Raw genomic sequence first — 12806 nt, 5'->3', positions numbered from 1 at the left:
AGTGTCTTGGCAGAGTGATTTGCCATTTCCTTCTCCAACTCATTTTACAGAGGAGAAAACTGAGGCATGTAGGGTTAAATGATTCATCTGGATCACACAGCTAGTTTGTGAATAATATTAGATTTGAACTCATGAAGAAGAGTCTTCCTGATTCCAAGACCAGTAATCAATATATTATACCTCCTAGTTTCAGGGAGTATATTACAAAAAAGATCTGTACTCAGAAGATCTGGATTCAAGTTTAACATCTGCTATAACTGAATACATTCTCTTGAGCAAATGGTTTCTCTTTGAGCCTTGGTTTCCTCACGTATGAAACAAAAGGTTGGCATAATTTAGCATTAAGTAATTTTAAGATAAACAGTTATGGGACAGCTAAGAGAGAATATTTTATGACTTTAAGATTCTCAGAATAGAATCAGCACAATCAGCAGACCAGCACAAACCTTGGAAATGTTTGCCATAAACAAATGTGAAAGGCTAAGTATGCAGTTAGGGGAAAAATTGAATTTTTTCCCCATAACCTTTCTCTCCTTCCCAATACTCAATTGCATGAAAGAATAAAAGAGTTTTGCGATTGAGAAAATGGAGCTGACTTCTGAGGTCCTTCAGGTTCACATTTATGCTCCTAATTCCAAATTTCAAGTGTTCTTGGAAGTTTGCTGAAACAGCAACCTCTAAATCAAGTGTGTTCTTAAAGTTTTTTTGTCATGGACCTTTTGGGCAGTCTTTTGAAGCTTAATGACCTCTTCTCAGAATTATGCTTTGAAGTGCATAAACTAAAATACATAGAACTACAAAGAAAATCATTTATATTGAAATTGAGAAAAGATTGCAAAAGAAACAATTAAAATGTTCCCATCCAAATTCGTGGATCCTTTGAAATCTAGCCATATTTCTGAACTCTAAGTTAGACTTCTTACTCTAAATGAATAGCATCTGAGAAGAATTTAGCATTTGGTTGTCTTAGGCAATTTGATGCACACTGCATAAGATGGAATCTATTTTATAAAATTTGAAGTTGATTCAGTATTTTCTCAGAAGGAAACAAGATTTTTTTTAACAGTGGGTTGATATGATAAAGGATAAAAGACCCCCTAGAAATATATTGTAATGGCCCAGGTGAGTGCTGAGGGCTGTACTATAGGGAAGTCATTGGGAACCAAAAAAGAGATGTTGTAAAGAAAGAAATGACATGATTTGGATAATTGATTAGATTTCAGAAGTGAGGAAGAAGGAAAACTCAAAGATAGACATAAACTTGGAAGGCCATAAACATGGAAGAAATAGTGAAAAGATTATGCCACAGACAGAAAGAATAAAGACAGTAAGATGAACAAGTTTAGAATGAAAGAAAATAAGCTCTCTTTTTTGTATATGTTTAACTTTGAGGTGCAGAAGGCTATTTTATGTACAGTACAGATATCTTGTAGAGTTTGAGATGGAAGAATCATGGAATCTCAGAGCTAGTAGGGACCTCTGTATTCTGTTAGCTCAAACCTATAATTGCACTGGATTCCTTAGGGCAAATGTTGATCAAGCTTTTTCCTTGAAAATCTCCAGGGACCAGGAATCTACTGCCTCCTAATGTTAATCTAGCTTCACTGACAAAGAGATCTTAATTATTTTTTCTTTACATTGGACTATAATCTTCTACTTTGTATCTTTAAGCTACTATTCCCAGATTATCAATGATTTCCTCATTTGTAATTCTGATGATCTTCTTGGTCCTCATTCTTCCTGACCACCCTCTTCTCCTGGATATTCACCCTTCTCTAAGCTTTTACAACATTATCCTCTTCTGGTCCTCCTCCTATTTTCTGATCACTCTCTGTCTTCTTTGCTGGATCATCATCCATAACATGCTCTTTAATTATGGGTGTCTCCCAAGATTCTGCCCTAGGTTCTCATCTTCTTTCTCATTAACTTCAATAGATTCAATTTATCAGTTCTATTCTGATGATTCCTGGATTTGTACACATAATTTCAGTCTCTCTACTGAACTTTAATACTGTACCACTAATTACTCATTAGATATTTCATACTGGACTTTCAGACTGGAAAAGTCTAGAGACTTTTCAAACTCAACATATCCCAAACTGAATTTATTATCTTTGCCCCTCAAGCCAATTCCTCTTTCTGTTAAAGGGATCAGTACTCCATCAGTCTTTTGGGTTCCTGATGTTTGTGTCAGGGGTGTGCTGAAGCTAGCTTAAACCTTGTTAAATTCTCAGTATATGCATTTATACCTCAGAAACTGGAAAACACTGTAAATAAGGGCTTGATTTATTGTTTTGCTAATTGCTTCAACTTTTAAAAGTTATGGGGAAATGTTGATAATAAAGATTGAACTTGTTTATGTCATGTGTACATTTTTTTTTCAATAAGCTCATTGTTAACCATTTACCAGAAAAGTCTTGGGAAAGAAAGAGGGGAGGAAAAAAGGAAAGGGGGGAAGAGAAGAGAACAGGACAGGACAGGACAGGAGAGTAATTCTAGTATTACAGAAGGCATGATAGCCAAAGTATAAAGGGCTAAGGAAAGAATAGATAATAAGGAAGTGATATTTTTATAAAAAGAAGATTAACAGAGAAGATTAAAAAGAAAAAAAGAGACCCCCATGTGCAAAAATGTTTGCAGCAGCTCTTTTTGTAGTAACAAAGAATTGGAAAATGAGTAGATGTTCATCAATTGGGGAATGGCTGAATAAGCTGTGGCATATGAAGGTAATGGAATATTATTTTTCTATAAAAATTATGCACAAATTGATTTTGGAAAGGTCTGGGAAGATTTACATGAAATGATGCTGAATGAAACAGGAATAATTATGCACAATAACAGCAAGAATGTGCGATGATCAACTATGAGAGACTTGGTTCTTCTCATTAGTTCAGTGATCCAAAGCAATCCCAATAGACTTTGGACAGAAAATGTCAACTACATTAAGAAAAAGTATGGAAAATAAATGTAAATCAACACATGCTATATTCATTTCTTTTTGTTTATTTGTTTGTTTTCTCTCCCATGGTTTTCCATTTGGTTTTGATTTTTCTCTCCCAACATGATTCATAAAGCAATATGTGTTAAAAATTAATTTATTAATTTTTTAAAAAGTGGATTAGAGATACCTGTGCATGATTGATTTTAAGCAGAAATAAACAAAGAAGAGACCATAAATGCTTGGAAGAACAGAGATGGCTGCTGGACCAAGATTCTAGAAAAGATTAAGAGTGCCAATAGAGGCGTTACCTTTAGTGTGGAGGAGGAATGTCTTTTCTGGAATAAGAGGGAAGAAGGGAAAAGGGGGTTATGATGCTAAAAATCTGTGATGATTAGAGGAGAGGTTCTGAGAGAGCTGAGAAATTGGCCTCAGTTTACTTAATAGTTTAGGAGGCTAGATCATTACATAAGTCTGTGGATTAAGACCTAAATTGAAAGGAAGATGACAGGAGAAAAAAATCTTGAATAGATGCAGTCATAAGTGAAATAGAACGGCATAATAGATAGCATGGTGGATTTAAAGGAAAGAAGATGTGACTTCTGAATCTGACTCAGACATCTTATCTGTATGATCTTGAGCAAGTAATTTAAACTTTCTCAGCTTCAATTTCCTCATCTATCAAATATGAAGAACAATAATACCTTCATTGTAAGATTGTGAAGATCAATTTAGATAAAATATTTAAAGTGCTAATTCAACCATTAAAACAAGGCTGGGAATGGAAATAAGTGAAATCAGAGTGGTAGAGATGCCTTGGGACAACAGAAGTGAATCAGAGAATGGAAGAGGTAAAAGGAGAGAGTGTTATGATGGGAAATTTTATTTTTTATATATTTTATTAAAGCTTTTTATTTACATGGGTAATTTATATGTATGGGTAACTTTTCAACATTGCAAAACTTTTTGTTTCAAATTATCCCCTCTTTCCCCTGCCCCCTCCTTTAGGTGGCAGGTAGTCCAATACATGTTAAATATGTTAAATCCAATATATGTATGCATATTTATCTACATACAGTTATCTTGCTGCACAAGAAAAATCCAGTCAAGAAGGAAAAAAACTGAGAAAGAAAACAAAATGCAAGCAATCAACAATAGAGAGAGTGAGAATGCTATGTTGTGGTCCACACTCAGTTCCCACAATCCTCTCTCTGGGTGTAGCTAATTCTCTTCATTACTGAATAACTGGAACTGGTTTGAATAATTTCATTGTTGAAGAGATCCATGTCATGATGGGAAAATTTCATTTCCAAGTTCTAAAACTTAGAAGTGGAGCAATTGTGTGGAACCAAGATAGCATGTGACAAAAGTTGTGTTTGGGGGAAGGATGTGAGAGAGAAGCCATGGGAGTTGATGTATATGAGAAATTAAGAAGTCAGATTTATGTTAACATGAATATTGAAACTTCTGAGTCTAGAAGGACAAAGATGGAGAGAAGAGGAAGATTACTTAATCAGCTACTAAAGTCACTGAGAAAATTGAGTAATTGGGCTAGAGGTCAATAGATAAAGAGAATAAATACGAGAAGTCATGACTGGTAATAGTAGTGCCTTGTTATAGACAGATCCTATCAAAGTCTTCCTGTTCCCTGGCCCACTCCATATATTCACTTGCCAGTCATATAATTAACAATGATCTGTAACTCCATGCATATAATAAATAGGCGCTCTTTGTCCTTCAGATCACTTCTTTCTGCTGACCTTAAAGTATAAAAATTACTCTAGACATTGTAGGAAGATGCTTTCCCCCTTCTACCATTCTGACTGGGCCATTAGCCATCAATTCATAATATCCTAGGCAAGCCTGTGTCTATGATGGGACCACTTTGCATTTGTGTGGGGAGGGTTTCTTTGTTACACAAATTTATGAGATCTCTAAAGGCAGCTATCATTTTCCCATTCTTGGACATCTGTTCAGCAGGATATTGAACTCATCACTGGCCAGAGGGAGATGGGGGGGTGAAGGGTGGGAATTATAATATAGCTATCATTATCTGAGAAGTTGTAGTGAAAACAGCAAGAGGAATACTGGGAGAAGCAAAGAGTCACTCACAGAGAAGGTGAATTTGGGGAAGAAGGATCCACTTGGGGGTTGAGAAGGTTATACTTAGTAGAGATGAAATGTAAAATGAGTGATGAGTATTCTTGTGGCAAGGTAGCCCCTGGAAAGAGTGAAATCATTCTGTGATAATTTATTATTTATCATTCTTTTTCATCTGTTCTCCAGATCAGTTGTTTTCTTATGAAATGCTACATATTCTCTTCTAGTTTTTCATTCTTTATATTTTGTTTATTGTTTCTTGGCTCCTTATAATTTTACTGGCTTCCCCTTGCCCAATTCTAATTTTCAAGGAGTCATTTTCTTCTTTAAGATTCTGGGTCTCCTTTTCCAATTGGTTGGTTTTCCTTTTATAACCCTCTTGTTTTTCTTGGATTGTTCTTGGATTTTGATGTTGTTGTTTTAAATTTTTACTCAATATTTCTCCTTTGGTTTTTAAAGTCTTTTTTAAATTCTTCTATGAATTCTTTTGGGGCAGATGAACATTTGCCATTACTCTTTGGGGTAGGAGAGATTGGTTCTTGGTTATTATTTTTTCCTCCATGATACTCCTCTGAAAAGGAACGATGATTTTTTCTATTCCCATAGTAACTTTTTTTGTGGTGGGATTCTTTCTCCTTTGCCTGCTCATCAAAAAAAAAAAAAATGTAGCAACTTATTATTGTAATCACCTCTAGTCCTCACATGCCTCTAGACTTAGCTCTCCCCTCTGGTCTAGAACCAAACCAAGAACTTTTTCTTATAAGTGCCCACAGCCAGCAGCATTCCCATCTCACTGCTTCTACACTCATGTAAGCTAGTTTATTCTCACCCAGGACCAAGTCTTGGCAACACAACTGGTCTGGTGTCCCTAATCAGTAAAGGTTCCTTCAGTCTTTCCCCATCCAAACTCCAGATGCTCCACCCTCTCCAGGAGGTGAAAATTTCTGTGGCTAGACCTGAGCTAACCCCATGGCTTGCTGCTTGCTATTTTTGCAGTCCTGGGATTTTTCTTTAGATCTCTGATTGTCCATGGAGGATCACTGGCTCAACTCTTGCTTATTTTTACCACTTTACATTTGCCCTGAGGTGCTATTTTGTCTTATTTGTGGGAGAAATTTGGAGATCCTGGAACTTTCTGACCTACTCCAGTATCTTCCCAGAATCCTTCTCTATTTCAGAATTCTAGAGTAAATTACTTAATAGTTTATTATATTTGACTCACTTCTAGGATTTCCCCTCAAAAAAGGAGTACTCCATGCACAATTTAGAGGCAATACAGGACAGTTATTAATTACTCCACATTCACAAAAAAAAGTGTTTAAAACAAAAAAGAAGCCTCATAGGCATTCATCAACAAAAGAATAATATAATTATACATAATTGCCCTTATTTCTCCTTTAGGGGGTTTAAACAAAATATTGAAAACATAAGGCTACTAGTATGTCTATTAAATAAGTATTTCACTGTGAAAACAATTCTCTCAAGGTTCATGTCTTCTGACAAACATGAATAGAAGTTGGTCTCATTCCCTATAGATGGTCAACTCTTCTGAGAAATGCTGTAGTAATCATTATCTCCCATGATGTAGCCAACACTGACTGAAGCATCTGAAAGATTCCAAGATAGTCACTCCTGACAACTCCAGATGTCAGAGTCACTGTTCAGGCCCCTACACTAGGCTCACATGATTTGTAAGAAAGGATCAGGGCAAATCCTTTCAGCTAAAGGACCAAGCTCTAAGGACTCAGTGTGTGACAACATGTGGCACCAGAAAGTGTCAAATTTCAAATGCAACACAGCATGTATGATACTGGAAGGGGGTTCAGTTCCAGCCATTAACCATGGGGTGTTCTCTATTCACAATCAGTATGGGAAGGGAAGCATTCTCTGATTATACCTGTTGTACTGGTAAAACTCAAGAGTAAAAAAATTCTGTATTCAAAAAAAGTGATCCAAGCAATGAAATTGAACATTGGATTTGCCGCTAAATTAATCCAATATGGGGCTTCTTAATCTAAGGTTGATTGATAAATTTCATGGAGTCTATGAACTAGAAACAGGAAAGACTAAACTAAGTTTAACATTTCCACTAATGACTTAAGAGCATTATTCTGGGAAGGCATCCAGAGGTTTCACTAACTTGCCAAAGAGGGTCCATGAGTCAAAAAAAATTTAAGAACTCCTATCTAATGCAATGCTTTCTACAATGTCAACAAGTCCCTCTTCTTATCTCTCTTTAATTACCTAAACTTCTTTCTCTTTAGAAGTCATCCTTGCTTTTGGTTTTGAAAATCTTTTTAAATTTTTTTCCTTATAATCATATCTGTAGCCTCTGTGACCAACCAAACTGTGATATGTACATATCTGTATTTTATCTGGGAAAGTTTTGTTCTGCATGTTCTACTCTGATAATCTTGCTTAACCCTATAGCTATCTCTAGTTCTTTTTGTAGGGATCTTCTTTTTATTCTGAAGCCTTTTGCTGGCTCAGAGTGAGGGAAAAGGAGGAGGAAGAAAAAATCAGCCATTTTTCACTCTGAAGCCAAGTAGACTCAACTGGTTGTTTACAAGTTTCATCCCTCCTGCCATAGTATCAGAAACTGGATCTGAAATGAGGTCTTCTAGGAATCTTTCTTCCCCCACAGAACTTTTCCAGGACTGGAGGATTGTAGATATGAAACACTGTATAAAGCAACAAACTTTTTTCACATATTAGTTTATTTTGCTGAACCTTTTTTTTTTTTTCTTTATTACATGAGATGGTTCCTGACGTGAAGACAGAGATACAAATTGGGAAATATGGGTAATAGTAAAACAAAAGATATCAATCAAAATTTATGTAAAACAAGTAATGCAGTCTTCTAGTTCTAGTGACCACCTACCTACTCTAAATGTGCATGAGCTCTAGCATTCTACCTCTTTTATCTCAATTCAACATTTTAAAAAATACCTACTATATGCTAAGCACTTGACTAGCCATATGAAAAACAAGCAAAATGGGTTACTCCTCAATAAGCTGTTAATCTAATGGGAGGTGGCAAGATGTTTACCAGAAAATAATATAAACACCTTTAATGCAAGGAGAATATAAGAGCCACAAAATATATATAAAGATTTATAAAGAAGGAAATTTCATCTTAGAATTTAGGGGATCAGAGAAGACTGCATGTCAAAAGTAGATTTGAACTGATCCTTGAAGAACTGAAGTCATGAATAGAAATAAAGGAGTCATAATGGGAGCTGATTTCAAGAAAGAATTGTAAAGTCTGGTGATGACCTTGAGTTTGAGGTATGGACAAAATTCCAGGTGATGCTGAACAATGGGGAGATGGAAATGTGGGAATGGATTTTAAGGGTGTGGTCAAGGCTGGAGGAGATGTAAATTTAGAAATCTATTACATAAAAGGGAAAATTGAAGCTACATAACTAAAGGGAGGTTATATATGGAGATATAGGAGAACATAACCAAAGATAACTCTTGAGAGAATCCCCACTGTTAAGTATAAAAGATGGAAAAGGAACCAGAAAATGAGACAGAAGAAGAGGAATCTAAAAAATAGGAGAACGAGACAGTGTATTTCTAGAGAAATTGAAGAAAGAGAATTTAAATAACAGGTAATACTCAATAATATCAAAAGCTACAGAGAAGTTGAGGAAGTAAAAGTAGAGAAAAAGTGATTAAGTTTAGTGATAGGTACAATCTTAGTTATTCTGAATAAAGGGATAAAGGGGGAGGGTAGTTGTCTCATTCTTTCTCACTTTCTTTGATATCTCTAAAATGGAAGTCTTATTTTCCTACAATTTTTTTTCTGACTTTCCAAAATAGTCGGAATGGGTAGCATAGTACATTGGTAACAGTGTTAGATTTGGAGGTAATGAACCTTGATTTAAATCTTGGTTTTTGTCACTGGAGATGACCTTAGGCAAAATACATTACTTCTCTGGATCTCAATATCCTCATCTGCAAAAGGAATTGGTTGCACTAGGTAATTTTTTAAGGTTCCCTACCAGCTTGAAATTTATGATCCCATGACTTTTCTCTTCTCTAAACTTCTACACTATTTGTTTTTCTAATTTAGCACTTGTACAGGATGTTCCAAATCAAGTTTTAAGCTTGAATTAATATTAATTTAAGCAGTACTAAATTTTGATAGCTTAAAAAATAAACTAAAAATTTTTGGGAATTTCCAACATATTGCTTTTTATTATTGGGTATCTTTTCAAAAGTATGTATAACAGCTTTTTAACCAGAAACTCTACCCTTACTTTTCCTTCTCCCCAAATCATTTATACATTCTCCAAAATAGTTTTCCTAATGTCCATCATGTAGAACTTTCAGTTATTCCTTATTGCCTATAATCAGAGCTGTGATAGAGCCAGCTTGAATCAGCTTGAGGCCAGAGTGACCAATTTTAAAATTTTCAGTGTGAACATTTATTCCATCACCCTTTCACCCCATCCTCCCCCAAAACCACAAAACACTATAAAACAGGGCTGGATTTATTGTTTATTGAGAAACTGATGGAGAAAATGTTAATAATATAAACCAATCTTAAAGTGTGCTATGTGTACATTTTTTTTCTTAACAGCTGGATATTAAACATTTACTGGCATCCCTCTGGTTGTAAGATAAAACACAAATTTCCTAATCTGCTATTCAAGATCCTCTACAATTGTGAGGTCCTGTAAAATCTGGCCTCAACTCATTTCCCCAAATTTAAGCCTCTCTAATTCCCTTTACAACTTTATATTCCATTCAAAATGAACTGTTAGTTAATCCCTGATCCCAGTTTGACCTAAAATGGTATCATTTAGGATCATTTTTATGCAGTAGCACAAGTCATATCCTATATCTTGAAAAGACATCCTTTTCATCAATACTTTAAAAATGTTTTCTTCTTTTAAGGACCAGAACAGATGCCATTTCTTCTATAAATCTTGTATGACATCTCAACTAAAGTGTTATCTCCATTCTTAAATTTTCTCCAAGTACTTTGTGCAGATCACTCCAGATGGTAAAAGATAATAAAGAGTATTAACATATAAAAGAGTAAAAAGCAGTGAAAGGAAACACTATTTTTTATAAGCTTGGCAAGAGACCAAACTAAGCAAAATAATTCCAAGAGTTTTTAGGATGAAACAAGAAGGACTACGGATGAAAAATTGGAAAGATATATAAGACTTTTTATTAAAAACTTTTTTCACCATTCTTGATGGTGAAGCTATCACATTATGACTATAGTATTACAGTCCTACATATGCTGGTACAGGAAATATAAATGACATTGAAAGAAGCAAAGAAAACAAAATTTGAACTCACCAAATGCACACAAAGGAGATCTGTGAAGACACAACTGTGAGGGCATTGAAGGATCAATTTTAAGGCATATACAGAACAATAAGGTGTCTATCTTTGACTCAACAATCTTACTCTTGGTCATGTACCCCAAGGAAGGCAAAGATAAAAAGAAATGCCCCAAATGTACTAAGATAATCATAATTAGGAGCAAAGTATTGGAAACAAAGCAAATGTGCATCAATTAAATAGTAGTTGAATTGTTGTTCATCCTTTATTTTCAAAGAGAATCGATAACATCAGAAGGGTGATATCTTGACTTGCAAGAGAATTGGGTTAAGTGAAACAGGGATGTACAAGGTCATCGGCCTCATTCTTTCTTCTAGAGTCATCTGCAGAAGCTGAGCAAATTATAATAACAGAAAGTTGTTGCTACTGTTGTTCAGTTTTATCTGACTCTGAGACTTCATTTGGGGTTTTCTTGGCAAAGAAACTGGAATAGTTTGCCATTTTTTTCTGCAGCTCATTTTACAGATGAGAAAATTGAGGGGAAAAGGGTTCAGTGACTTGCCCAGGGTCATGCAGCTACTAAGTATCTGATGCCAAATTTGAATTCATAGAGATAAATCTTCCTGATAAAGGAGATGAGGAATTCAGAGAAACACAGAAAAATCTGTATGAATTGATAGTTAAGAAAATTGAAAACAGAAAACAGTATGCACAATGGCTACAAAAATATTACAGCTCCAAAATGCTACTGGACTCAATTAAAAGGCAAATAACCAATTTTAAGTCCAAAGAACAGATGATAAAACATATTTCTCTCCTTTCAAGGTGTTGAGTAGGAGTAAACGAGTGAAAAAGGAGAGAGGAAGTCAGACAGAAGGGGACCATGAGTTGTTGGGTCTAATGTCAAGATAGATTTGTTGGTTTCATTAACTGTTTTTCTTGGTTACAGGATTACAAGACAAAGTTAACCAGATAATGACTGGCGTTAAAAAACACAAAAGAATAAATTAGACAAACAAAATCTTCCTCTTTGATGTTTCTTCATATTTTCTCTTTGTGTAAGTGAATGTGTGTGTTTTGTGCTTTAGAGTATGAATAAACACTTGTCCCTGGCTCTGTTTCCCACTGTTTGCTTTATTCCTTTTTTTTGCTTTAAGATTATGGAAATTACCTGTACTTACTATTTAAGGGACTAATATATAATAATATTCAGTAATGGAAACAATAAATGATATTCTAACATGACTGGAAGATACAGGATGCAATTAAGAATGTGGAAAACAAAAACAGAAATGTGATTGATTTTGGGACGTCTAAATTTCAATGGAGATGAAATGTATTTAAGTATAACTAGGATTTAAAAAAAGGATAATGTTCTCTAAAATAAAAGTTAGACCCCAGCATTTGACCCAAAGCTAAAAGATTAAATCCTGATATTTCTAGTCCTGATTTGATTACTTTCTTTTATCTTATGTTATTATAACTATAGATAACCAACCTAGTACACACTTATAATCTTTGCTACAGGAGAAGCTGAAGCTGGTGCGTTTGAGCTTGGGAGTTTTGAGATATGGTAGGAGAATTAAAATTGATCAGGTGTCTACACTGGCACCAATACACTAGTAAGACCCTGGAAGCAGCAGGGACTTTTAAAAGAGAGGTGAACTGGCCTTTGTTGGAAATAGAGAAACTTTCATGCTGATCATCTTCATAATAGTAATAATAATAACTGACATTTATATGCTGCTCACCATAAGCCAGGAACTGTAATTATTGTAATTATTATCTTCTCTGAAATAGGCATTATTATTATTACAACCATTTTATAGTTGAAGAAACTGAGGCAGACACAGGTGAAATAACTTGTCCAGGAACACACAGTAAGTGTTTGAGACCAGTGTTTAACTCAGATCTTCTTAATTCCAGGCTTGGAGCTCAATCCACTGGACTACCATGTTTGACTTTGGGCCTATCCCCATCAAAGTAGAAGATAGTTCTTCATGATCTTAGTTGGGCTTCTGAAAAATTCTCTTCCATATGATGATCATGGATTCACCTACAGGACAAAGGTGACAAAATTGGATTATGGTCCAAATCTATAATTCATTCTTCTGAACTGGTGGCCAGCATACTATAGGTACAATGAACAGGAACATTCACTTTGGGACTTTTGTCCAGAAATTTACATAGGAGAACATTTTAATATCTTGTACCTTTGAGACTGACCAGTTAGACAATTGCCCAAGGTAAATATAGATCCTCACATGTTCCATCAAGGCTTCTCCTATTGAGACAAAATAGCTCTGATTCCTTCAATTGATCTTTTCATGGCATGTTCTTAAATCCCTGCTCCATCCTAATCATGTCTCTCACTCTGGTTGCTATACTTCTATAGAGCAAGTCTAAGATGGTTCTTCTGGGTTACTTGGGTAACCACTTTACACTGAGAATTCACAGTGCAGCT

At 35.1% G+C, this 12806-nt stretch overlaps 1 long non-coding RNA gene across 2 annotated transcripts in view; it reads right to left on the bottom strand.

Annotated features, from left to right (window-relative positions):
• Positions 1-9533: 9533 nt before the first annotated feature.
• The window catches only part of LOC141551227 (uncharacterized), a 40657-nt gene continuing 37384 nt past the window's right edge, over positions 9534-12806 (bottom strand). For both annotated transcript variants that reach the window (XR_012484804.1, XR_012484803.1), the window contains one exon: positions 9534-12398. This is a non-coding gene — a long non-coding RNA (uncharacterized LOC141551227). The remainder of the gene's footprint in view (positions 12399-12806) is intronic.

Source organism: Sminthopsis crassicaudata, chromosome 1, assembly GCF_048593235.1.
Source record: "Sminthopsis crassicaudata isolate SCR6 chromosome 1, ASM4859323v1, whole genome shotgun sequence".
Lineage (NCBI taxonomy): Eukaryota > Metazoa > Chordata > Mammalia > Dasyuromorphia > Dasyuridae > Sminthopsis > Sminthopsis crassicaudata.
The sequence above is the reverse complement of the archived record's forward strand: the minus strand, read 5'-3'. Positions and strand labels throughout refer to the sequence as shown.